This window comes from Tyto alba, unplaced genomic scaffold (genome assembly GCF_018691265.1).
Source record: "Tyto alba isolate M040663 unplaced genomic scaffold, T.alba_DEE_v4.0 Super-Scaffold_46, whole genome shotgun sequence".
NCBI lineage: Eukaryota > Metazoa > Chordata > Aves > Strigiformes > Tytonidae > Tyto > Tyto alba.
This window is the reverse complement of record NW_024881322.1, coordinates 15,546,135-15,572,016: the sequence shown is the minus strand read 5'-3', so window position 1 is coordinate 15,572,016 and position 25,882 is coordinate 15,546,135. Positions and strand designations below refer to the sequence as shown.

The 25,882-nt window shown below is 43.2% G+C and overlaps 1 protein-coding gene across 10 annotated transcripts in view; it reads left to right on the top strand.

Annotated features, from left to right (window-relative positions):
- Window positions 1–25,882, top strand: part of LOC104362957 (cytochrome c oxidase assembly factor 1 homolog) — a 52,564-nt gene that overhangs the window by 8,640 nt on the left and 18,042 nt on the right. For 2 of the 10 annotated variants that reach the window (XM_032987012.2, XM_042806270.1), the window contains exon 2: window positions 19,621–19,829. The exons of 2 other annotated variants lie outside the window; for them this stretch is intronic. The gene's annotated coding sequence lies outside the window, so the exon portion shown is untranslated. Of the gene's footprint in view, window positions 1–2,673; window positions 2,843–17,534; window positions 17,673–19,620; window positions 19,830–23,767; window positions 24,339–25,882 lie in introns of those variants that run through there. 6 more of the 10 variants (XM_042806273.1, XM_042806269.1, XM_042806272.1 and 3 more) reach the window with 5 other exon arrangements.

The following is a 25,882-nucleotide window of genomic DNA, read 5'->3' as shown; positions in this document are numbered from 1 at the left end:
TAGCTGCATGTGAAGCAGTAGTTTGATTTCTTTCTTTTACAGAACAGAGGCCCTACTTTGCCTCTTTTCCTCTCCTCCTTGTCACTTATAGCTATGTCATTCAATCCAGGGAAATTTGGGTAGATTCACAGTTTTTTTCACACCACCACATACGAATTATATTTTTGGAAGGGTTATCAAAGGATTTTCTACATCATGGTTTTACAGGCAATTGCATATAAGCTTTCTTTAATACGCTTCTGCATCTTCAAACCAATTGGGTTATTTGTTTTTGCCCAGCTATTCCTATGTTGGAGGCTAAAAGCATTCCTATCATCATGTTCAGAAACCTCTATGCTTTTTAAACACACTTATTCTGATTCTAAGATATCCTCAAAAAGAGCTTTGGATCTCTTGACTTGCTCCCTTGAACTAGTTTTGAAATTGTACCTAAAGCTAAATACAGCTCCCATAATGTGGGGAAACTGCTTTCACATTAAACAGAAATTTGAGAAGCTTCCGATGGCTATCTCCAAGAGTGTCAAGCACATATCTTCTTCCCAATCCTCTTGAAAATTAATAATTTTTTTTTTTTTTTTTTAAATCAGGTTTTTCCCCTACTGCGTAACATCCAGCTAGATTTCAGCTGGAAGAGCAGGAAATCAAAACGTGATGAAATTCTGATTAGTCCTTCAGTATTGTTTGAGAAATGATGGAAGACTTCAGCACATTAATAAAGCAATTTAGACATCCGTCTGCCACAGTGGTGGAGCACAGAAGATCAAAAGAACGTTCTCATCTGCTTGACACACACACACCCGGTGTTTGTTCATTGATGGCATACTTTTAGCGTAGGCTATAACTGTACATGTCGTACAACAAAGCAGTGCCATGAAGTCCCCTGTCCGTAGGGAACAGAGAGAGCAGAAAAAAAAAAAAAAAGTCTGGTTGATTAAAGCATTCTCAGCGGCTGAGAACATCACTAACTCTGACGCCGTTTGCTGTGAACTTTGAAAGGGTGGGAAGAGTAACTGCGCACCACTGTCTTCATTTGATTGTGTTGTTCAGAATGAATCCCCTGCTGATAAAATAATTCCTGATAAAAGGCGTTCTGGCTTTCGGAAGTCATGCATTCAAAGCATACACAGTGGGAGTGTGTTAAAGTATCAGTGCTCTGTAAAATATGCACAAATTAGCAGTTTGGGGCTGCCCATCTGTTTTGGTGAAAGAAAGTGAATGTCTACCTATATGTGTTTTAAACCAAATATGACCCATTTTAGGTTCTGAAGAAGAAAGAGTCTCTGTCCTTCCCTGACAGAGGAGAGAGACAAAACCCATTGTGTTTGTCCTAATACTCATTCCACAGGGTCTCTAGTCTAAAGACCTAAATTTAAACTGGAAAGCAGAAAGCATTTGCTTACTGGGTTTGCATTTTTAAAAAATAACTTTCCTCACCTCCAATTTAGGAAAATCCCTGTTGTAATGAGGCTAACTGGGCAGATTCCAGATCAGATTCGTTCCTGGCATGGTGGCGTTGACTGAGTGGCAGAGCACCAGAAATGAATCTGGCCCTTTCTCTCTGTGAAAGCAAAAGTGTGTTAGCCAGTTGTTTCAGAAGCATGCAGACCAGTATGCCTTTGGATTGTACACAGCTAATCCTCTTTATACTTTGCTGACTGTAACCTGCTTAGTCTTACATGAAATGTATTCGCCGTCTTTTCATGAGCCTGATCCAAAGCCTGTTGGAGTCAGTGGAAAGAGTCCAGATTTTTTTTCAGTAGTTTTGGAGCCAACTCTATATGAACAGCTGGTCTAGCACTGAGTCTTCTAGTTGAAAGACAAGGAAAATAAGCAGCACCAAACCGCATTGGACTCAGCGCTGTATTAAAGATATAAATGAAAGTAATGTGAAACTTGTAAAACCAGACTGGACAAAACGCTCTGAAACATGCTGCAGGGAGCAGTCTAGTGCTAGCAGGGGAATAAGTTAGCTATTTAATGATTTCTTTTCCATAGCTTTTACTTTTCCACATATTCTGTAATGTAACAGTACTTGGTTTTCCTTAGGCAAATAGATGCCAGACAGCAGCACTGGAATGAGAACATATGTAGTGTTTGCTTTTATCTTACATTACAAAAGAAGTATGAATACCTTGTGTTATTCCAAGTATAAAATTACAGGTGTCAAATCATTTGGTGCTTTAAGTGCTGTGCCAGAAAAGTAATCCAGTAAAAATAGCTATGTCCTGTCAAAGCTGAGCAGTTAGTATTGTTATTACAGTTCCTTACTTGCGTGGCTGCAGCAGTGTAAGATGGCACAAAACAAATGTAAGAGACGAGCAAGAAACTTGCCTGGAATCACCCACATCATAGAAAGACAGGGGAATGGAAACCAGATAAACCTAAGGGCCCAAAGTGAGAATCTGCCTGGTCTGCTCTACAATTGGTTTGAACTTAAAAAATGCTGTTAAACAAAAGCTGTTTAACATCTTAGGGGGTGTCTTATCCAGAGATCCCAAAGAATTAAAGCAAAGTGTGATTTGTGCTTGGTTCTGGATATGCTCTGTCCTAAGGAGCATACCATTTAAAAAGTAGAAGAATATTTAGCTGGAAAGGTGAAAGAATTTTTTCATTTCCATGTTACAGGTGAGAGTGCAAAGGAGGCTTTGAGATGGCTTGGCTGGGTTAGGCGGTCAGTGGCTGCGTTGCCTGTGGCAGAGAACCTCTAGCTGCTGTCAAGTGCTTTACAAGCAAGACTATCCTTACTGAGCTGAGTAGGTCTTGAGGAAGCAGCTTGCTGTGGACCTGAACCGAGGCAGGAGGTACGAGAACAAGACATAGCAGAGCACAACCCGGGTTTTTGGTATGTGAATTTCTCCACAGTAGAGCACGAAGAGCCACACACACTTTGTGTGGCTCCTTAAAATTAATACTTTTATTGTCCATTCCACAAAAGCTGGGTCTGAAGTAAATCTATTTAGCAGGTTATTTCCCTAAAGGGGGCAGAAGACTCGCTGCATTTAATACTTTTTCCAGGCCTCCAGAGCTGCAGTGAAACCTGGACAGAGACAGCCTGGTTTGCTAAATTGGGGACACGCTGCTTCTGTCAGTATAGATGTTAAGAAGCTTATTAAAAGACATAGCAGCTGACAAGTGAATCTTTAATCCTGTCAAATCCCTTAAATTTATGACCAGTGTAAAGCAGTTCTTGTAAGAAAGAAACTTACTCAGCAGTTCATGTATGTTTCTGGATGAGATGTGTTTATTTGCATGGTGATAATCAGAACACATTTTACTTGTAATTTTCAGGATGAGTTTTGGCTGCCTTTAAAAACTTGCCCCAAAACCCCATCTCTCTTCCCCCTACTTCTTGAAAACCAGGGGAGTCATATTCATTGTCCACACTGGTATTTTAAGTAAGTGGCATGTAGGGTGTGGTGGGCTACACAGTATGCGGCTGAACAGCAGGCCAAATCCTGATGCTGAGAGACTGCAGTTGTATTAAAAGGACAGAAACGACAAGGGCATGTAGCGCACCAAAGCTTGCCTGTCCTGATAGAGATAAGAATGAAGGGTTAACAGTCACACATGTGGATTTACAGACAAACTTTTTATTTGGTTGCTCTTTTTTTCTTTGCAAACCACATGCTCATGCTGAATGTAAATATCTCATGCTGCTATGAGTAAGTCCATTTTAGGTTCCTTTTTCTTACAAGTTTCATTCCTATTAATCATTGAAAAGACTCCGTACCAAAACCCAGAACCAGCTATGAAGGATAAATTGTTGGGGTTTTTTTTGATTTCTGAAAAAAAGGAACGCTGCAGTAGGTCTGTCAATCAGTAGATCAAAGGATACATCTAGTGTACTTCGGTATGCTGTAACGTGAGCTATTTGTTCAGTAGTTAGCTCTAGTTAACTAACATGACTATTCATTCTAAAATAAGCACTCTGGCAGTGTTTGCTCTCAGGCAAATACTTGTTCTGCTACAGTTCTTTCACAGCTCAGCTGCCTCTGATCCCCTTTGCAAGTGACGAAGTTGTTAGCCTTTGTAGTCATGAGAGTTAATTACCAGTCATTTTGTTCGCTTTTCTGCATGGCCAAAAGCTTTTATGTCCTGTACATGGTTCGGGAGTGGAAGGACTAGCCTGCATTAAGGGACTGTTTCTTATGCAATATATGATTAATAGTTGCCAAGAAGTGGTCTGCCACATGCGTGCTGGCAGGTTGGTGGCTGTGCAGCTGCACTGCTAATTACATAGCTGGGCTGGTTGGGCACGGTGCATCTGATGGTGGAGATAGGCTCCAGAGCCCAGCAGGAGGTTGAGGTTAGGTAAACTGGGCCACCTGGGAAGTGGTGGCTAGATGTGGCATCTGGGGACAGATGGGATGGATCTGGTGGGGATGGAGGCTGGACATGTGGAGAGTACAGCTACTAGCTGTGATACAGGGCAGCGCGTAAGGAGCAGAGGAAGAAGTTAATAACAGGCTAAAGTAATTCGTGTAGCAACCAGCTGTGCTCAGCATGGCCCTTTGGTATTAGGCTGGAGTCCCTTAGCTTTGGGAGGGGTTGTGGTAGTAGGAGAGGAGCATATATTATTGTTTAGCTTTCATATCAGTCCAAGAAAACTAGGTTTATCTCCCAGCCCAAAAGCTTTGTCCCCACCAAAGCGGATATTCAAACACAGTGCTCTTTAGAGGTTGTGGCCTGCAATAGTAGGAAGCTCAGCAGAGACCACATACTTTTAGCATCTCTAATCTCTGGAGGTTTTTACTTGAATTATGTTTTTCCTTTTCAGCTAAATAAACCGTAGCGAAAAGCTTTCACTGTATGCTAAAATATTCTCAAGTGCTCTTGTTTCCAAGGGTGACTTTACTGGGGGCAGCGATGCAGTCTCAGAACAGAGTTCTTACGTGTCCCAGTTACAGATTTACTTCCCATGCTGCTGACAGCTTGATTTGTGAAAGAAAAAAGAACAAAATAGCAAACCAAAACTCAACCCACAGTCTGTGCAAGAGAGAGAAATACAGACTTGCTATGCTACGGAGGAAGTGTCAAACACAAACATTTCAAAGGAGGAAGGCTTCTAGTCTTCATGTACATGATAAAAATCCTTTTACAAGAATAAGTCACATAACTGTAACTATTTTTAAGCTTTAAAAGTTTCCTGTTTAATACCTGTGGGATAAGTCTGTGCAGCTAGCTGGAGGCCAATTTTAACCTTGGACCATTGAAATCTATTGACCTGTGGTTTGGTATAGAGCTGGCCATTGTTTTTTTCCTCCTTTGAAATAAGGGGTATCTGGGAAACCTCTAGCACACCCCTCATTCACACACCCCACCCCACCCCCCAAAATAAATAAAATCACATGACTGACTCTGCAGTAGGCCTGTTTTACTTAGCTGCCTAGTTTTGCAAAGTAGCCAGATACTGAAAATGTTGCTTAATCGAGCAGATGTCAGACTTAGAAATTCACCATGATGCTTTTATACCAAATCTGGTAGATACTAAAGAGGGCATTAAATGCATGTGTAATTCCGGAGCTGTTTCATTCTGTGTTGAGACTAAGCAGCAGTTGTGGAAAGCGAAGGCTGAACTGGGGTGTTCTGCTGTTGAACAAACGATTTTTTTTTCTAAAGCAAAGTCTCAGCAATGCACTGCAGGGCTCATGATTCACAAAGCTGGTCAAGTGCTGAAGGGAGCTGTGTCTTGATTTGCAGCTTATAAAAACAGGAGTTTGCTAGTAAGTGCGTTCTTCAAAATTACAGCCTAGCACATTCTTGAAAGTGGAGTTCATGGCTTTGTGTTGAACAGTAGCCTCCTGTGATTACTGCATCGTCCGCTTTTATGATAGGTGAGACAGCTTCCTCCTGGCCACTTAGTTATGTCACCAGTAAATGAAGAGAAAGAATTGGGATGACCCAGTCAAAAAGGGGCAAAGCAAACAGCAGAACACTACCATTCATGAAACAAACTTGCTTTAAGCACATTCTCTAGTTAGTCTGAGTCATCGGTCTTCAAATACGTTTATTCTCTTCTTCCTTCTCCGTCTTTCCCTAAGCTGTATTACAAAGCAGTGCTTCGACTGGAAGCTGGGGTGCATTGCAGGGGGGCTCCTGAGAGCAGGCAGGGATGAGCCAAGGCACTGAGAAAGATGAGCAGAACCCAGATTGCAAGAGCTTCTTGAATCAAGTGTTGCCTCTTGAGGGCTCTGGAAGAACATACCCAACCGTGGATAAGCCGTACATTGGTTCGGCAACTCCCTTGGTGCCTCTTCCCTGTACTGCCTGTTCTGCCTCCCAGCCCTGGAGTTGCTCCTGTTGCTTCCTCCTGATGCAGGCTTTGGTTTTAGGGACTCCCAGGCTGGGTGTTCATCTCCCCATCCTCAGTGCTAGGATTTCCTGTTTGAAATCCAGAATGTTGAGAGGAAAAATGTATTCCCTGGTTATGAAATTAAATGAGTCAAACATACCCTTAAATCACAACATGTATTTCTGGCAAGAGAATCTGAGACCTGCAGGGACAGATCAGAGCAACGTGTGGCAAACAGTGAGCATCCGTAATAACCGAACTGAATATGGCCACCCAAATGGTTATATTTTAAAACTAAGTAGTACAGACAAGCAGATGTATTTTGGTAAGAATTCAGAGAGACACAAAGGAATTGATTTTCCAGAAATACTAAACTAGGAAGCATTGCTTAGTTGCTCACAGTGCACAGTTTTTCCCAACGTCAGCCAAATATACAGTTTTGAGGATGTACTGCTACTATGTGCTGAGCTCAGGAATCTGTCTTCACCAATTTAAGTCCCTTATCAGAATACGTCAGAAATGTTTTCTTCTCTTAGGATGTCTGTATATGCGTGTGTGTTCTTATGTGTATCCATGTGTGTATCCCCCATTACTAACAGTGAGCATTAACTGTAGGCATCAGGGATGAAATGGACTGTAAAATTTCCATGCCATCTGCCCAAACAGCAGACTGGCTTCAGAAGGAATACTCAGATGTTTATGAAAGCTAGACTGGATGATGATGATGATGATGATGAAGTGCCTGTGAGGGAGAAAACTAATTTCTCAACTGGCAAACTTTTCCAAAAATCTGAAATTTTTGCTATCTGATTTGCTGACTTTCAAATGCAGGATTCCAGTTTCCTGCTTCATTAGAACAGTACATAGATTGAGCAAAACAAAAGTAATGGTATGACAAAATGTTTTGATCCGTTGTCCTAAATCAAGAGAGGATTTCTCACCCATCCATGGAAGAGAGCTGCTTCTCAGCATGGGCTGAGGCTGCAGCCAGCCCAGTTTCGGTGGTAGCAGCTGTGTCTCAGGCTTTGCCCTTCCATGAGAACCACGGGACGACAGCAGCACCAGGGGCAGCATTCTGGTGGCAGATTCGTACATGAAAGGATACAAATTTGATTACAGTATTGGTTATGCTGTTAGTCAAGATCAGCCAATTGCATTTATGTTGAGCAACACCCAGAGCCTGCTGGAGCCAGTGGGAGTTTTGCCATCAGCTTCCCTGGGGGATAGGATTTTGCTCATTGTTTAAATTAGCCCTATCTTCTCGGGAGCATATGGGAGCAAAGGCAAAGGTTTTGAATTGAAGGAGGAAGTAAGCCGCTTTATGCATTTGGTTTGTTACACAGGTAAAATCTGAGACAGCAAAACCCATCTGCTAGATCTTCAACACATTTCTGTAAAAGCCATGTTAGAGTCAGAGCATTCTTTTCTATTTTATTTATGGCCCTGGCTACCCGAATGAGTGCATCTGGAGCTCAGATGCCTCATGCCCTCACTGTAAGTTAGTTAACTTGAAAAACTGCACACCCTGTCAGATCTTTGCTGTGGAAACGCCAGGCTCTGTAATAGAGGTGTTTGTGTATGTGTGTGTTTTTTACGCAAAAAGGCTCTTAAACTTTATGCATAAACACTGCTCTCTGTCTTTTTTTTCCCCCTCCCTCCTTTGTTACTGACTGTGGACTAGCATTGAATAGTCAGGGAAAGCTCCCCAGAGAGATTAAGGACATGGACAGATTTTAAACAGGACCTTAATGCATGGACATGAAAGGACAAATGTTCTAGTGGGAATACTAATGCAAATGCCCTGCTTTTGGGTCAAAAATGCATTAAACAGCTGCCTGCATGCTAAAGATGCTTTTAAAATCAATATGGACCGGAAATTGTAAAATTTATAAATAGGGATCTTGCTATTTCCTCAGTGTAGTAGCCAAATAGAGTAAAAGTACTTCACTGACCCCCTTTGTTATAACAGTCAAGTACCAGTGCTAGAGAGAAGCGCATCTATGAATCCCTTTCTGCAAGGCTCAGAATCCCAGAGCCTGCTGAAACTTATTTCAGACAGGAGTTGTCCGTGTCCTTCCCAGAGAGCTACGCGAACTGAGACGTAACAGCAGTAGGAATTAGATGCTTTGACATAAGCTGCTGTTACCAGTTACGCTGATTACACCATTGTGGACGATAGCCTATTGCTGTTTTTAATAATCTACATTAAAAGAAATCCAGTGAAGCCATTGCACAAACAAGCAGTAGCAGTACATATATTTTGGCCAGCTACGCAGCAATTAAACTCAAGTGGAGTCCAACTGTAAAAACTGACAACCTGGATGGGTCAGCATCTGAAACTGGGTTGCATAATACTAACATAGCAATATCAAAGCCACGGTGTGGCTTTAATCACCACATGGTTGTTATTTATCATTAAGCTATGTGCGCATTAAAGGAAAGCTTGACAGATGTAATATAAATGTAATGAAAAATATATTTCAAGTACCTTATGTTTCTGAATTAAATATATTGCCCTACTGTTGCTGTAGGTTTGCCTTGTGGGTCCTTCAGCCTGACTCCATGTCACGGCTGTGCCCCAGTCTCTGAAATGGCAGCAGGTATCACTGGCAGTATAGAAGTGCAGTAGGATCCGTATAATTCTTAGATCATTTAAGTTCCCATCATGGACCATATTTCATTACCTGTGCGTTTCATATGACCCATTGCCTCTATCGCTGCTGCCTCGTGTTACAGTAATCCCTAAAAATGCTGCCACTAAATTGAGGGCCTTTGTATCAGATGCTGCGTGCTTGCAGCTGCTGCAAGCATTTGACAGCCTCAAACTCTGCATTTCTTAAGCTCCATTTTAGTTTGGGGCAGAAGAACAAGTCTTCAGTGAGGAGCCTCGCAGTGCTGCGCTCTGCAGCCTGCGACATTTCATTGCTGCCTTTCTTCTGCATCATCCCCATAGGTCTTCCTCTTGGCTCTTTTTTGCCGCCTACTAATGCAGACATTTCTTTCCAACCTCACAGCTTTTCCTGATCTGCTGCTCCTACTTGTGATCTTTAAACCATTCCCTGGAGACATCTTTGCACTAAAAGTTGTTCCCAAGCTTATTCTGCAAGCGGGTCTTGAGGCTGTGTTAGATGTATACAGCCTGTTTGCCACTCGCAAGACGGTGGTCGGGTCCCACTCTGCAGCTATAAGAAATAGGTGGAACTGCAGCTGCTGTCTGCGGGAGATATAATTTTGGATACTTTCAGGATGAGGTGGCCTCTCTAACCTTAGCCTTGCTCTCAGTAATGCCTGTGGTGTAACCACGCTCAACAGTTTGTGGTTTGGATGTTAGAGAGGACAGTTTCCTTTGAGAACACGACTGCCGTTGACATAAACGGCAAGACTTCATGATGTCTGCATTCCCACATGGCCATTAAAACTAATTGGACAGCAAGACCAGTCAGACACCTCTCCACAGGCTGGTCCTTGCTGAAATTAATATTCTGTGAGCCCCTGAGACGGTGCCACTAGTGTTAACCAGGGTGCCCTTGCATGCCCCCCTGCTCTTCCTTCCTGGCCTAAAATGCACAGATGTCTCTTAAGACGAGTGCCACTGTCTGGTCTCTACTTCTCCCATGCTTGGCTGTTTCTCAGAGATGCTTGGAGAAGAGGGAATGCCAAAAGGAGGGAGCATTTTTTCCAAGCTTGCAGTACATACTTTTCCACGTCTTGGGTTATGCTGGGGCTGCTCCCCACTTAGTTATGAGCTACATAAAGGCGCGGGGGGCGGGCGGGGTGGGTGTGTGGTAACAAAAAGCAAAGCTGGGGAGTGAAGTGAAGACACTTTCCTTACGGTGTTGCTTCCATCCCAAGGGGAATGTGGATAACGCTTGTGCATGTGTCCAGAAGGTGGCACCGGCAGCCTGAGCCTGCCAGCAGCTCACCGGGCCCAGCCCAGCTGGAAACAGCCTGGCTAATCCCGACTCTCAGACTCCTTACCCAGCCTGCAACCAAGCCTGTGCTCTCCTTGCCTGGCTCCAGGCCTCTGAGCCCAGGGGTGACCGGCATGAGGGTGACCAATAGTCATAGGTGTGACTGGGATCTTGCGATTTGAATAAGCAATTTGAGCCTCGGGAGAAGCAAAAGCTTTAAGCAGCGGGATCTTTACCTCCTCATTACAAAATTAGTTTTGCCGTTGAAGTGGGGAAAAGCCTGTCTGAAGACACCATTCGGGGTTGTTTTTTTTTTTTTTAAATGATGTCTTGCAAAAGCTGCTAGTGCTGTGTGGGCACAGCTGCTCTGTTAGGAGATGTGCATGTGTGCGTGTGAGCAGTTATCACACACACTGGCAAACATTTCTCAGGTGACACAATTCTAAATACTAAAAGAGGAGACAGTGCTTTATCTTCTCCTTTTTGGGGGAATCTGTGGCTGTGAAAACTAGACCTGGAGCAGGGTTTTGGCACTGTAATCCAAGGCTTTCAGACAAAGTGTAGGGCAGGGAGACACCTTGGTGCTGGAAAGCCCTCAGCTCAGTGCCCCTGGGCAGTGAAACCGTTTCGCTGCAAAGGGGAGTGGAGAAAATTTTCGAGCGTGCTTGAGGAGCCAGACGAGTTGGGCTTTTCTGCAAGAGCAATTCCGGCTTTTATATTTCCTTTCTTGAGATGGAAGATAGCTTTCTTAATTTAGGCAATGGTTTTCCAACCTCAGAAGCCACAGGGATCCATGCTGGGTTTTGAGGATATCCTGCTATCCATGTTGGCCAGTCTGTCGCCAGTTTCCCTTACTAGCATTATTGGTCTTGCTTACAAAAAAAAAAGCAACCTTTTTTTTTCCCCCATTTCTTCACCCTATCTCACCTCAGCAGGAGCCAAAACCTGGCTGCTACGCCTGCCACACAGAGCCTGCTGCTGCGGTGGGAAGGGGAAGGCAGGCACGGGGCCAGGCGCCGGCTGCGGCGCCGCTGCCAGGCCTCGTCCTCCAGCCGCTGCGCCCCGCTCCCTCTGGGGCAGCCGTGCAGGCAGGACGAGACACTTGAGGGAAAGCAGCGGGCTGGCTGCTGATCGTGTTGATCACTTTTTGCAAAATAACCCCCAGACTCCCAAAGCTCTCTTCTGTGCTGGTTCTTAGGCACTATTAGTTTGCATCTAGTGGCATGAAATTGGAAAGCAGGCTGCAATAAACTCCTGATACCTGGGCATAGCACATTTGCTGTGTGCCTTTGGTTTAGCAGTGTCCTGAAAGGACACTTGTCCTTTATAGCTATACACTGAGTAGCTAAAAGTGGTTTTAAAATACAGATAATGAAGTCTATTTAAATTTTAAAAAGGTTTTACTACTAAGGAGGAAACACATAGGTTGAAAATAAGGAGTAGAACAGAAATTATTCTGAGTTGCACAGTTGTCTTTGTGCTGGAACAGCCTGCTATTTCCCAGGTGCTTATCTGCTTTTGATGACTCTTGTTGTTACGCATATGCAGGAAGGCAGAACATGCGGCTGGACAAGAGAGCTGCATATGGAGTGAAAATTTTTGACCTTGCAGCAGCCTCAGATATTCCCGTTCCTTCTTATTTCTACTGCTGTCCTTTGTTCCCTTGCTAGACAATGTTAGGGGCTGGGCCTCTCAGGTTTTTTCTTTTTTTTTTTTTTACATTGTTGGTTTACACCAATTCGGATAGATTCTTTATCACCTGCTCCCTGCAAGGCAAACTGCAGGGCTGCTTCCCTTCCATAGCAGCTGTGCTGGGGAACTGCTGATGAGGAACAAAATAAGAGCTACTGAGCAATCATTTGGAAACTGGCTATTAAAAAAAAAAAAAAAAGCCAGCTAATTAGAGCTTAGGGGAAGAGGCAACACTTTATGCAGAAACACCAGAAGGTAGGCCCTCCAAATCCCATACACTCCCTGTAAATAGCTATAATTAACCCCACAGTATTCAATTTATTAATTAAAATTTAATTAATATTTTCTGTCCTTGACAATCATCTTAGAGGCGGTCAGGAAAACATAGTGGCAGCTGGGTTTCCCTAGAGCAGCAGTGACATTCAAGAGGGCAGAGAGGCGCAGGAGACTCCCCTCAGTCTCCCGGTCATACCCGTGATAAAACAGAACTGAAACTGGTCACTGGATCGCTGGCAAAGGAGGCAAGGATGGGAGGCAGGGCAAGCCCCAGTCTTTTCCTGCACACTCCCAGGCATCACCCTATAAGTGCAACATCCACCTGGGTTTTTGAAAGTGTGAGAGGGAGGAATAGTGAGAAAATGAATGTTGTCATTACTTCTTTGTGCACACCAACTGAGCACTGCTGTGCAGCACGGTGTTTCACTTGGTTCCGATGTTCTGCTCCGTGCTTTGTCTGAGTAGAGTGAGCTCAGTAGATACCTCTCCTGAACATCATGGGCCCCATTGAAGTAGAATGACTATTGCTTAAAAATGCTCTGTCTGTACTAGTAGCTTGGTGCACTCCTGTTTTGCTCTAGGGATGGGTTTCCTGGTCATTCATCCTACCCGTGGTCAGTACGTCAGGCACCCGTCAGTGTCTGAGCTCTCTTTTGGAACAAATCCGCTAGTATCCCCAAGGGGAAACACAAGTGTCATCAACCATGTAGTTCAGCCCAGGGTTTGCTCCAGACAGACAGGATAGATGTGGAAGACACCAAATGTATTTCCTTCAACAAGGACAGTGCTTCAGTGGTATTCAAGGTTAGGCAACAGCATATTTTGTGCCCTCGCCCATCCCTTTCTTAGAGCACACAACATTTTTTTCTAGTGTTGTAATGGTTTTGATGCAGCATTGCTCTGCTGGCCTGCAGCATACACCTGTTAGTATTCTCTGTACTTTGAACTGAAGAAAACCCCACCAAGCCCATGCACAGAAAATAGCGGCTGTTAGCCACAGGGTTACGAGGGGAGGTGTGAACTGAACCCTGTGTGGCATGGCTGCAGCCAGCCCACTCAGCAGAGAGCAACCTCTTAACAGCGTGGTCCTGCAAAAAACTGGCCTGTGGGCAAAGGTCTGCAGTACAGGCCTGGTGAGAATGGCCTTGAGGTAAATAAGGTCTTTTAGTCCCCATTTAACAGAAGGGTGCAGACCGACTCAGGGAGAGAACGTACTCGGGGCGTGTTGAAACCAGATCTCCCAGGTCACAGGGAAAAAGCTTGCTGTATGGAACTGTTAGATAGAAGCAAATGGGGGGAGGAGATGGGACACAAACACTGACTATCATCACCACCATCTTCTTGCCTTCTCTCTGCTCCTCTGGATGGGACATGGTGGTCTAGACAGGTTTTTGATGCCCTTCTGGTAGTGAAATGGCATGCCATTTCTCAATCCTAGCGAGGCAGGCAGCAAGCTGTTCAGTGCTGTGAGGTCAGAAGTGCTTCTGAGCACACCCAGAAGCGGAACTGGAGGATCCTGGTGAATGTCAATGCTAGAAAAGATGAGTGTCACCATCTAGAGTCCCTTTGGCCTCTGGGCTTTGGTGCATAACTGCAACTTGAGGACCATCACAGACCCTGCCCTTATGGTCTCTCCTATGGTCAAACAAGAGCCCAGCCTCAGGCCCACCAGGCCGTGAGTTACATCTCCCACCAGTTGTGCACTCCCAGGCATGGCCAATACCGAAGGGTGATGGGGGGCTAGAATGAACAAGTTCTCTACCCTTGTGGGAAAAGAAGTGCCTCTGATGACCTGCAAAAATGCACACACAGGGCTGTCCCCGGTCTGCCAGCAGCAAGGCCAGAAGGGCGGAGGTGAAGATGTCATTGCTATTGCAGTGGTTCTGTTGGGTTCAGGCTGGGACACCTGATGCAGCAATATTGAGTCAGGGCAGCATTTAATCTTTTGTTCCAAATGTGATGAAACAGGCTTGATCCGTTGTTATATTCTTGGTAAATCCAGGTGGATTTCAGTAGAACTAAGGGAGATGGAGGTAGATGCTGAGAATCACTGCAGCCTTCATCCCAAAATGAAACTCCAGATGAGCACAGTAACTGTCCAACAATTATTGCAACTGTTGCCTGACTTTGCATCCATCATTTAGCTTTCTTTCTTTTCCTCCCTCCCTCCCTCCCTCCCCCCCTCCCTCCCTCCCTCCCTCCCTTCCTTCCTCCTTTCCTTCTTCTTTCTTTCCTCCTTTCTTTCCCTCTTTCTTTCCCTCTTTCTTTCCCTCTTTCTCTCTTTCTTTTTCTCTCTTTCAATCTAGTAAATTATTTTAACTGAATTTTCAGAAGTATACTTCCTGCACCTTTCCGAAATTCACCAGCATCTCTGACTTTTACAAAAAGAAGAGCAGGAAAAAAAACAAAAACAAAACCAACCAACCAACCAAATGAACAAAACAAAAAAACAAAAAACAACAAACAAACAAACAAACAAAAAAAAAAAACAAACAAAACTCCAGGCAACTCACTGCTATGTTTTGAATTCAACATTCAGAACAACAAATACATCCAAATGATTTTTTTCTTTACTGTTAGTCATTTGTACTAACCTGCAATTAAAAGTCTCAGCATTTGTTCTCATCTCTCTCTGAAATGACATTTTCCACTTCCTAGGCCCTGGCCCCAGGCAGTGGATTTTTGAAGCAATCATGCCTTGGTAATTAATGTTTAAAAATGAATGTTGCAACTTTTAACACAGTGTGTTGCTGAGTAAACATTCATAAATGCCTGGTACCAAAAAATACAAGGCGTTTACTGGAAGCTTCAGGTTTTGCAGACATTATCCTTAGAGCTCCAAGCTTCAGTATGTTTGATTACCCCTTCTGTGCTTGTGGATGGAGGTGACAGCCGTGCTTAAAAAAAGCAGAAGGAAAATACCACATGTAATCTGTCAGTTCTTTGTGCCACTGACTCATCACCCCAGAAAACTTCCTGGGAATGATTAGCTCATACAGAGAGGGAGGAGAAAAATCTTTGACAAATGATCTGTAGTTGTAACACAACCAGTGCCATTTTTGATTTTTGCAAAAGGGCAGGAGGACAAGGGATGGAGTGGGAGCATTAGAGGGGGGTAAAAATGGAAGATGGTGTGGCAAAATATGGTTGGAAGTTCCCTTCCTATTGAATGTTCCTTCATTTGTCCGGAGTCTGCATTTTCTCTGTAGAAGCCACAGCTTCCAGTCTGTTACTAACACAGTTGGTTTTATCTGTGATAGCAGCCCATCCTACACAGGGCTTCCATACATGACACCAAGTGCTCCTCAGTGGTATTATCTGAATCTCTCATTGCAGCATTTTTTTTGTGCTTTAGAAATTAAGTTACTGTATAATCCCTTTTTCTAACAGAAGTCCGTAGCAACTGAGAAGACAAGTGGGAAAATCAGCAACTTCAGCATTTCAGGAAGGGGAAAGGCTAGTCTGGGTTGAGCCTGCCTCCTTACTTTAGGTGTCTGACTTGGGCATTGTAATCCTGATTCAGACCTTTTGGAAGACACACCTCATGCCTAACGTTTCCCAATCAGTTGGCACAAGGCAGCTGCCTCTTCACCTGAGACTCTAAAGACAGGAAAAGTAGGAAAGTACCCACCTGGTCTTGGGAGTGGTTTCTGTCAAAAGTGACAGGGGAGTCGCACGGTACCACGGGAGGAGGGATCTGCCCATTCCAGGGACCCCATACTACACCCACTAGTTTGGGACGATGTCCCCTTCATATCTGATACCTTAGTGCTGTTTCTCACACACAGAATGAAGCCTTTCCTGGTCTGGCAGAGGCCAGTGACAAAATCCTGAACAGATCAACTGGAACAAAAACTTAATACTACTTTGGGCTAATTTTCCTTTCCTATGGCTGCCCACCCCCGCCCCCCCCCCCCCGCCCCGCCTTCTTTTCTACCTTCCGGAAAAGAGAAGGGAATTCCCAATCTGACACACAACTGTCAGGTCGGAAAACCAAGTTCGGAGCAGGTGCTTTGGGCTTCGTTACTCTTTGATGTTCTTTCTGCTCAGAAGAAACCAAAACCCAGAGAGCTGCTGGAAGAGCTCCATGGGTCTGATTCTACAATTAAGCGTGAAAACAGAACCTCCCAAATAATCTTCCCTTTCTGGAAGTGAAATTCAGGCTCTAAGATTAGTAAGAGAAGGATTCAGCACTAGTCATGCTCATTTGGGTAACAGGCAAGTTTCTGCCTGTGCTCACTTCTAGTATTCATTATGAAACTGTATTAGTGACTTCCTAAGCAGCAATCCCGGCTGAATAATAAATGAAGTATTGCCTTCTGCTTTAATAGTTTCCTGTTCTTTTAGCATTGTTTATATACTATCAACAGCATGCTGGTACATCAACTGGGTACCTAGTGCTTGGCTATTTTATTATCCATTGCTTTAGCTATCTGCACAGATTTCTGATCCTAAAAGGATTAAGCTAATTTTTAGATGATTTTGCTGTCAAAGCACAGTAGTTTAGAATTCTTCTTTTGTTGTTGTTGTTTTTTGGGGTTTTTTTGGCTCTTTAAAAGTTTTCCAGAAAATATGAGAACCTATTTGTACTAAATTTAAGCCTGCTCAAAATGTGTGCTTTTTCTGTTGATTTTTTACAGATCCTTTAGAAAACAGAAGTCCAGAGAGCACTACTGCAGCGGACAGGGTGCTTCAGTTACACTTCGTGTTTAACATGACACAGATTGTTCAGTGTTTTGCTAAATTGAAGTGTTACCAAGTCCCATGGAATGTAAAATGCTTTGAGAGTAAAAGCAATGTGTTTTTCAAGAAATGCTTAATCCTAAACAGATCCTTCAAATGGAGTGTAATAAAGTCTCTACTACAGCTCATGAAAAGATTTTGTTCAACCTCAGTGGACTCTCAAACAGGTGGAGATAATATGCTTGCCCTTGCTAACAGCGTTCATTTAGCTGTGTTTCCTTTCCTAGACTCGGAATTAGATTTCCTTCTCTGCTGTTTGTATAGAAAGACTCAAACTACTCAAGAAGATCATGTAGGAGTGTCTGTGTTTAGAAGACGGAACTGCATTTGAATTGATGATACCTCCCAACTTCATGTTCAGCCATTTAGCTTTAGTCAAAATAAATATCCTTACCGTGCTTTTGAGCTGATGCCCTCCAAGGGACCGTGGCAGAATACTGCACACACTGCCTTGTGGCCATGGGGGACTGTAGAAGAGCCCACATAAACAAACAGCAAGCAGCCGCCTCACGTGCCAGCTCACACACGGGTGTGCATGTGTTCACACTGGTGAGCATGTATATTAAGTCATCCAGGTTTATACACTTAAGGTTGGAAATGTTTATCTTTTTTTTTCCCAGGCTCCATTCCCAGCATATTTCAAATCCTCTCCCCAGACTTCACATACTTTGTTCTCACATTGCCTACTTTGAGATCTGTGGACCCGAGCTGGGCAGGCTCCCAGCACCTTTAGTTGTCTCTGGACCAGACTTCAACTGGTACATTTTATCTAGAGGACGTTTTGAAAGACGTATGACTGTTGACTTCCAAGTCCATTTCATAAGGACCAAGGCTCCTAAAGATGCAAGCAGAGGCACAGTCAGTTTGATCAAAGGGAACAGTCACCTGAGTATCAGGGGTGAGGATAAGATTCAGGGATCTGGCTTCCTACTTTCACCAGAGCACAGTTTTCTGTCTTGGTTTTGTTATGTCTTTTGCTCTTTCTCCTCCTTACTTCTTCACTGTTAGAATTAAAATGGCCAAGGTAATTTATGCTCCAAATTCCTTTTCATGTTCTGAAAGCAGCAATGAATGCTGTAGGCTTTTCTGAGGGAGAACCATTCTCTAAAGGTGCCACACACTGCCATTTTCACTCTAGGAGCATGGCACAGTGAGAAAAAAAGCTCCGTTAATGACCCTTTTGCTATGTAACCTTTCCTTAAAATGCCAGCAACTGAGCTTCCACCGAGAGAACAACAAATATTGAAAGAGGAATGTGAAGGACATTATGAAAGAAGAAAGCAAGAACAGGGATATTCTCAGACAAGTTTCTCAGGAAAGGTGATGTAATATGTACTGTAGAAAATCCTAGCAGTTGACACAACTTGCTCTCTTTATAAGTAGCTGTGGCTGCCAGCAGGCTGGAAGAAACAAAACATATAGCTGGGAATACAGCTGAGCAGACTGTTTTGTCCAAAAGAAATATAGTAGGTGTAAAACTTGTTTTCAAGAGATGTCATCGAAGTTTAATTGGAAAGTGGCCTATTAATAAAGGCTGAGTGGCCAATGGATGAAAGTCTCATTTCTTTTGGGGCAAATATTACAGTTAATCAATGATGCTGTAACATTAACTCCTGTATGCTGGGAGTACTCCAGAGACTGCTGTTGGGATGCTGTGGTAGGCAGTTCTGTTACAAGCACACGGTCCTGTTTCTAGAGTTTAGCAAAAGTTTAACAAGCTTTTTAACAGCTGTCTTGAAAATTGCGTGGCTTTGTATTGACTGACTTGCACATATTTCAGCCTGTTTTCCTATGGAAATGACTGTGTCTCAGCATGTGTGTTGTACGTGTGTCTGCATCCATGTCTATACAGTTTGGGAACCTCCCTTCCTGTTATAACAGACCTGACGTAGAGCCTCAGGGTGTTTAAGATGGTGAAGATACTAGAATTTTGTGTCAGCAGGTGTCTGGATACTGAAGAGGGTCTGGCTCTTCTCTGCAGGGAACAGTCTGCAGAGAACTGTGCTCTCAGTCAGCCTTGGAGATTCCAAGAGGCCCAAATCTGGAGGATCTCAGGTTTTCTTATTCCACTTCTCACAGAGCTTACTAGTTTAAAGATCCTGGCTGCAGCCTGAAATGTTTCATCTTTAAAAACTCTAGCTCCTCTACTTTGTTCCTTCTGTTACACATGCAGAGGATGGTAAACACAAAGGGCCATTAGAAGAATGAATGTATCCATTTTCAGGTAGACTAGTTCATAAAAGTTGGATAAACTGGTAAATAGAAGGTCCCAGCACATGGACTACTGTGGATTTATTCATTATTATCAACAGAGGAAGAGCTGTACAGGAGGAATGTCCATTATGAAAATCATATTTAGTTGTAGGGCTGAAATACATCGTCTGTTACCTCCCTTTTACAAATACTACTAGTGCTGTTCAGGCAGCCAGCAGGCATGTTTTCATGCAAAAGAAGGTGTGGTTATTTTCATAAGGTTTTTGTGAATAAGGCTGGACAAAGCTTTTGATGGAACTACTGTCATGTCAAGATGTCATGTGCTAACTTCTCACTTTATTGTAAAGCGGTTATAAGGAAAACACAGGCAGTAGGACTGACAGTACTAGATGTTGTCTTGGAGTGGGAGGTTGAGGGACCCTGTTGAATCCTTAGGAATGTCTGAATATTATTCCTCTGAGGCATCCCCACTCCTTTGCATTTTCTCTTTAGTTCTAGGTGGAGCCTGGATAAAAGCTGTCAGGAGAGCTTTTTAGCTGGATTGAGTCTACCAAGTGATAGCAATCTTGAACCACCGTTTCAGAGGATTGGCACCAAAAAGCCTCTTGTGTCGCCGAGTGCTTTACAGGACAAATAACACTCTCTGCTTCCTCAGCTGCCTAAAATTCAAGCCATAGATATTGAGCTTCAATCTGAATACGGTAAGTCAGGCCTTAGAAGCCTGCCTCCATTGCATGATTGTGTTTAAAATAATTATAGTTACCAGTCTATCATACAAAAACTAAAGCCAGGGGACAAATGACTAGAGCACAATGCTATGTAGCTGACACTCATATTGCCAGATCTCTCCCTGTTGTGCTAAAACTACTATATATGGGGTCTTGTTAGTACAGCCTTGCACTGTGCTGATGTTGGGTTGTGTTTGAAGAACAGCACTGCTGAGGCTGGAAAACTGCAGTGGCTCACTGGAAGTGAATCACAGCCCACTGCCAGAAACAGTCTTGCTTCTTGGCAGTGACAAAAGCTCAAGATTTCTTTGTGCAATTTCAGATTACTTCTTAAACTGGAAAGTGCAGAAGACCTAAGCTGGCCAGGTACTTAAGGGAATAAAGTGACAGCCTGCTTTTTTTACTAGGGTAGAAAAGTATCAGAAAGAGATGTTACCAAAGTGACAACTCTGTATCCCTAAAGAAACCTCTATTCAGGATACAGTATCCCTAAAGTACCCCTTAGGGTTACAGTATCCCTAAAGATACAGCAGCCTTTCAAAAACCTCTTCTTGGGGTTTCCTTGCCATTTGCTGGTTTCCATTGAAAAGTTTCCCCCAAGTAGAACCTTGATGGCTGGAGAGATGAGGGAGAAAGGGCAGTGTAACTGGCTGTTCTCCTTTTTCATAGAGATGACAACAAGCTGGTTGCTTCAGTTGGCCTTCTGAGCCAGCATTTGATAAAACTTTGTTCCTTTGCCGTTTCCATTAAATCCTTTCTGGTGTCACACTCACATATGCAGCCCTTTCCCACTGCCACATAACCCCCATGCATACTCTTGCTTCCCTATAAAAGTCCATTTGTGGTCTGAAAAGGTCCTATCAGAAACAAAGCTATTTAAACATCTCATGATTTCTTGTGTTTATTCTTTCGGTGTCTGATGGCAGTTGCTAAAAGGCTGAGAATGGTTGCTGGTCCCATTTGGATTTCTTCTTTTCCCCACCCTTAAATCAGGTGACATTTTTAGCTTCAAATTGTATAGCAGGGAGCACATTAAACATCAGGTCTGAGAGAAATGAGAAACAACATGATGGGACTGCACCTTTAGGTGCTGCAAACAGCCCAACTCTCCATGTTAAAAATCAACCACTTTTTTGCTTTAAAGTGTGAACAGTCCGTCAAAAAGCTACATGAAATCTGTTTTCTGGGTGATGGAATGTACGCCTGCCTAGTTTGCTTCCTATTAGGTTATTAACACTTACTGCATCTGTAACTGCTGGTTATTGAAGGAAGGACTTAACTTTCTACCAGAACCCTGGGACTAATTAAAACATTGCCATTAATGTTTAATGAGAAGGTTGTTACTTTCACCAGTAAACTGGCTTAGACTCTTAGTCCCATAAAGCACAAATGGCACACATTGAATCATAATTAACAAGCAGATTTGGGGAAAAACACAGTCAGAGGGGTGCAGCTTGTTGCATAAGTTAAAAATGATTGGTTGCTTTCTTCTTACTTTTCACAGAATACTGGATATTATATATGCTAACTAGTATTCATCTCTCAGCAAGGCATCAGACCTTGTAGGGCCAGTTCTTTCTCCCAGTAAGACATTTGCATCATAAAATGGCCCAGACAAAACATCCTCAAGGGAAAATCCCATGCTTATAGGAACTTCCAAGCCAGGGTATAACGCCATTTGCTTGCCTAGCTGCTTGTCTTGGCTGGAGGAGAATGGCCTGTTAGAAAGGAATGGCCAAAACAACGGGAGAAGAATGAACAAGACACTTGAGGGTGTGTCTAATGGATTGTGAGGAGTATCAGGGCAGGAAAGGAGGAAGTTTTGTTCCTCTTCTGTGCCAGCCTTGTGCAGAGGAGCAGATCTGGTAAATTTTAGCTCTGTATATCTTATCAGCCAATTCTGCTATCTTGTTGTTTGTACATACACACAGTAAACTAGTCAATTCTATATTTTCTGGTACCAAATTAGACCTCATTTAAAGTGATTTGGTTTACACCGAAGAAGCATCACATAAGGAGAGTAACATTTGGAGACAATGGGTCCTCATTACTAATGTTACAAAGGTTAAAAAAAAAACCCAACCCACAAGCTATTTCACAGTGCATTTATGGAGAGAATGGCAAGAGCAGCGAATAGTGCATTTTATTCCAAATGCTTCATTTAACAAAGATTAAACACACATCTGAACACTCACTTTGAGGTACATTCCTAATCTGGCTTTGTTCTTGGTTATAGCGGTAGAAATCAGGAATTACGCTACTGAAGTCAGCAAAGTCATTACCCTGTATTAAACTCAAAAGAGAATGAGTCTTGCTTTTTACCTCTACAGCAAATCCCATTCAATTCAGAACAAATACAGCAGTACACTTAAGTGCAATGCAAGAGCAAAGCCAGTTAGTAAATGTGTGCCCTAAATTCAGTCCAGAGTTCTTGAGCTGAATTTCCATCTGAGTACTCTTGAACACTACAGCACTAAATCTCCTTTTCCTGCAGTGTAATCTAATTTATTTTCCCCAGAAAAAGTTATATTTTCCTTTTTGTAAACAGAGGCCACCTGAAACACATGGTTGTCTTCTGAGCAGAAACCTCAAAGATCATAGTTTGTATATATTAAAAAAACAACCCCCAAACGTCTGTTTTGAAGCTAAGCACAGTTTTTGAGTCTATCAGCATTTTTTATTCCATACCAATTTTCAGCATAGTGGAAAATATACACCCTTAGGAGGGTAACAACTATGATAAGTTGTTAAAAAACAAATTAGCTAGGAAAGTAATTTTTTCCATTATGAAAGTGGCTTGTCATATATTAGTGAAATGAATTAGCCACATAACACACCTTTCACAACCTCAAAAGAATTAGATTATGGCCCATACGTTCCCATGTGTAACAGGAGCAGCTCTCCTCTTTGTATGTACACCACTATCACTCCACAGTTTCTGATTATGTTTATTCATCTGTAATCATAAATCACTCGCAAATCAGTCCAAAGCCTAAAACTAACCAAACCAGTTCATATTTCTGGCATAAGCTGTTCTATTTGCACGTCTTTCCAGATGAAAACATTTCTTGTTGTGATATGGAAAGATTCCAGGTACGTGGTGTTCAACGGGAAAAGGTGGCAGCATGACATTCAGGGGGTGTATGTGTGGAGAAGGGAGGAAAAGCAGCAGGGAAAGAAGGGCATGTTTCCTTTTGACCCACTCAGTAGAAGAAAGTTAGCTGAGCAATAGTTTTGATTTAGCACTCTGCTTTCTGGGACTGTTCAGAGTAGAGAAGGCTCAAGGGGGATCTCAGCAATGTATGTAAATACTTGAAGGGAGTGAGTGAAGAAGAGGGGGCCAGGCTCTTTCCAGTGGTGCCCAGTGACAGGACCAGAGGCAATGGACACACACCGAAACACAGGAGGTGCAGTCTGGACATCAGGAAACACTTCTTCACTGTGAGGATGACGAAGTGGTAGCACAGGTTGCCCAGGGAGGTTGTGGAGTCTCTGTTCTTGGAGATACTCAAAAGCCACGTGGACACTGTCCTGTAGGCAACCCCATTTGAGCAGGGTCTTGGACAAAGCAACTTTCAGAGGTGCATTCTGACCTCAACCCTTCTGTCATACTGTGATGCTGCTTTGGTCTCTTGTCAGTGAGAAAGTAAGGTAACTCATTTTCTTGGTGGCTCCCTTCAGTCAGGAACAGCAAATTTTACAAGTGCAAAGGGTGCTCCAACAGTGAGGAGCTCTGGAAGCAACCCCAACAAGCATGTGGAGTTTGCAGTGGGAAGGAATGAAATGGCTGTGAGCACAGGATGGGCAACCTTACATCTGGCAAATTAATGGAAACAAAGCAGGAGTGCAAGCATTAGATACTACTTCCACTTTAGTCACTCCAAGTAACATTCCTATCCTTTTTGTTTCAGGGAGGGAGAGCTGTGACATAACTAATAAATATACTTCAAATATCACCTGATGACTACAGCTTTGTGCCCGTGGCACTGGGAGCACAGGAGGGCTGCTGAGAACTACTGTGAAAGGAGTTACCATGTACAAAAGCAAAGCAGAGAAATCTGGATGCCTGAATTTTTATGACGTTTAATTTCAGTGCAGACTACTGAGGCCTTGGTTGTTTCTGGGGCTATAATCATGGTTTTCAGACTCATTTACCGTGTCATTCTCCTGCCCAGGATGATGATGAGCACATCTAGGGGTGCTTAGGTCCAGGAGCTTTACAGTGCAAGCCCTCAACACTTAGCTCCGTGATTACATTGGGGGAAACATAGAAGAAAGGATCACACACCTCCTCCATCTCCTGTGACTCGCTTGTCGTCTTGAATGGCAGCTCTCCTACATGCTAAGAGAGCTGAGCTGGACTTAATGCAGTGGTGGGCAGCAGGAAATGTTAGAAGGCAAGTTCAGTGCCAGGCTCAACACTGCCTTTTCCGAGAACATCACCTTCCCAGAACAGCTTCCCCTTCAGCATGGCAAGACAGGGTAGCAATTTCTTTTTCTTCCTTAAGTGCATTTAGCAAAAGGGCAGGTTAGAGGAGGCTGAAACTTTCAGAAGCATGAACTCTGTAATGCTAAGCTGAGTTCAAGCAAAGGCACAGCACTTTCAAACCATACCTGGCAAATTAGGGCAACGCTGATAAGCAAGAGACGAAAGTGCAATTGCAGCTTTAATGTAGAAGTAGCAAGTTTCTGTCTGTCATCCGGAAAATACAACATCTTGCCAAGTTACAAAGAAGTCATTTTTTCATACTCCTCAGCAGACAACCCTGTTATCAAATAGTAACGCCCTCCTCTCTCAACGGTGCCGATGGAAGTGGAGAAGGAGCTCTTTTCACAGCTTGCTCTGTTCTGCCTCTGCTTCTAATAAATACAAGTGCCTGCAGCTGAAAAGCTCTGTGCTGAAGTGCCCAGGTTTCTCTAATGGAGACCTCAGAGAAGCACCGCAGGGGTTAACATACTGTTTTGCCCAGGGTATACAAGTGTATTGCAGAAGGCACTATGCAAATAGTGTTCACAGAGTTTATAATTTCCTGTTGGAACAGCAAAGAAAAGAAGGTCATTGATTTAAACCAGAGAATACAAATGATTTCCTGCCCACAAAGCTGCCAAATGCTTGGAGTTATTGATTTTTTTTCCTCCCTACTGCTAACCAAACACTTCTGGTCCTGTCATGGGCATCATCAGCTTATTGACTAAGTAAACATAACGCATTAAGCTGAACATTTTAAAAATAATAGAAAATTACAGTGGCTATAGTAAAAATCCCCATCTGTATTCCAAAAACATCAAAATAAAAAGAAGAGGAAAAACAGTTCCTGTAGTTAATTAACTTTTATGTAGATTCAAGTTTCTGGAATTTAGGTTTGCATCCAAAAGAGAAAGAAAGGAATAAATTCAGACTCGGGGCTGGGGGGAAGTCCTTTCCTATAGAAGCCAAAAAGGGAAGGGTGCAGGGAAGTGGGTACTTCAAATTTTAAGACACCAAGGAAAAGAAAAAAATATTGCAAAATTGAGATTGAAAGGGTAAAAAGGTGTGGCAGCAGCATGGTAAAGGCATGTTTTCGGTTTATTTATTTATTTATTAGCAGCAGGAGGTCTCTGTTGTTGTCTGAATATTTTTTTTTGAAGCCAGCGCTGAGCACAGCTGATGCCTGGCCTTGGAACATGTCAGTTTGAAGATGGCACGTACGGTATTAATAAACGTAGAACAATACTTGCTGTCAAGTTGGTTACAAGGCAGTAGTTCACTGAAGGGGGCCTGACAGTGTCAAAAAGCATTAGAGCAGAGCCAGCAAATGCTTTATACACTACAGCTGAACCCCGAAGATGAATTGATGTCCTGGATCTGACTTTAAGGCATCTGTCTGCTCTAGAGAGCGTGTGTTTGTCTGAAGAAACGGGGAAGCAAGTTGCTTTTCTCCCCTCCTCCAACCGTCTGCCTACACACAGAAGGCGAGGAGCAAGATGTGAGAGAGCAAGACACGAGAGAGCAAATCCTAGTGTGTTGTAAATGGGCAGGGGTCACT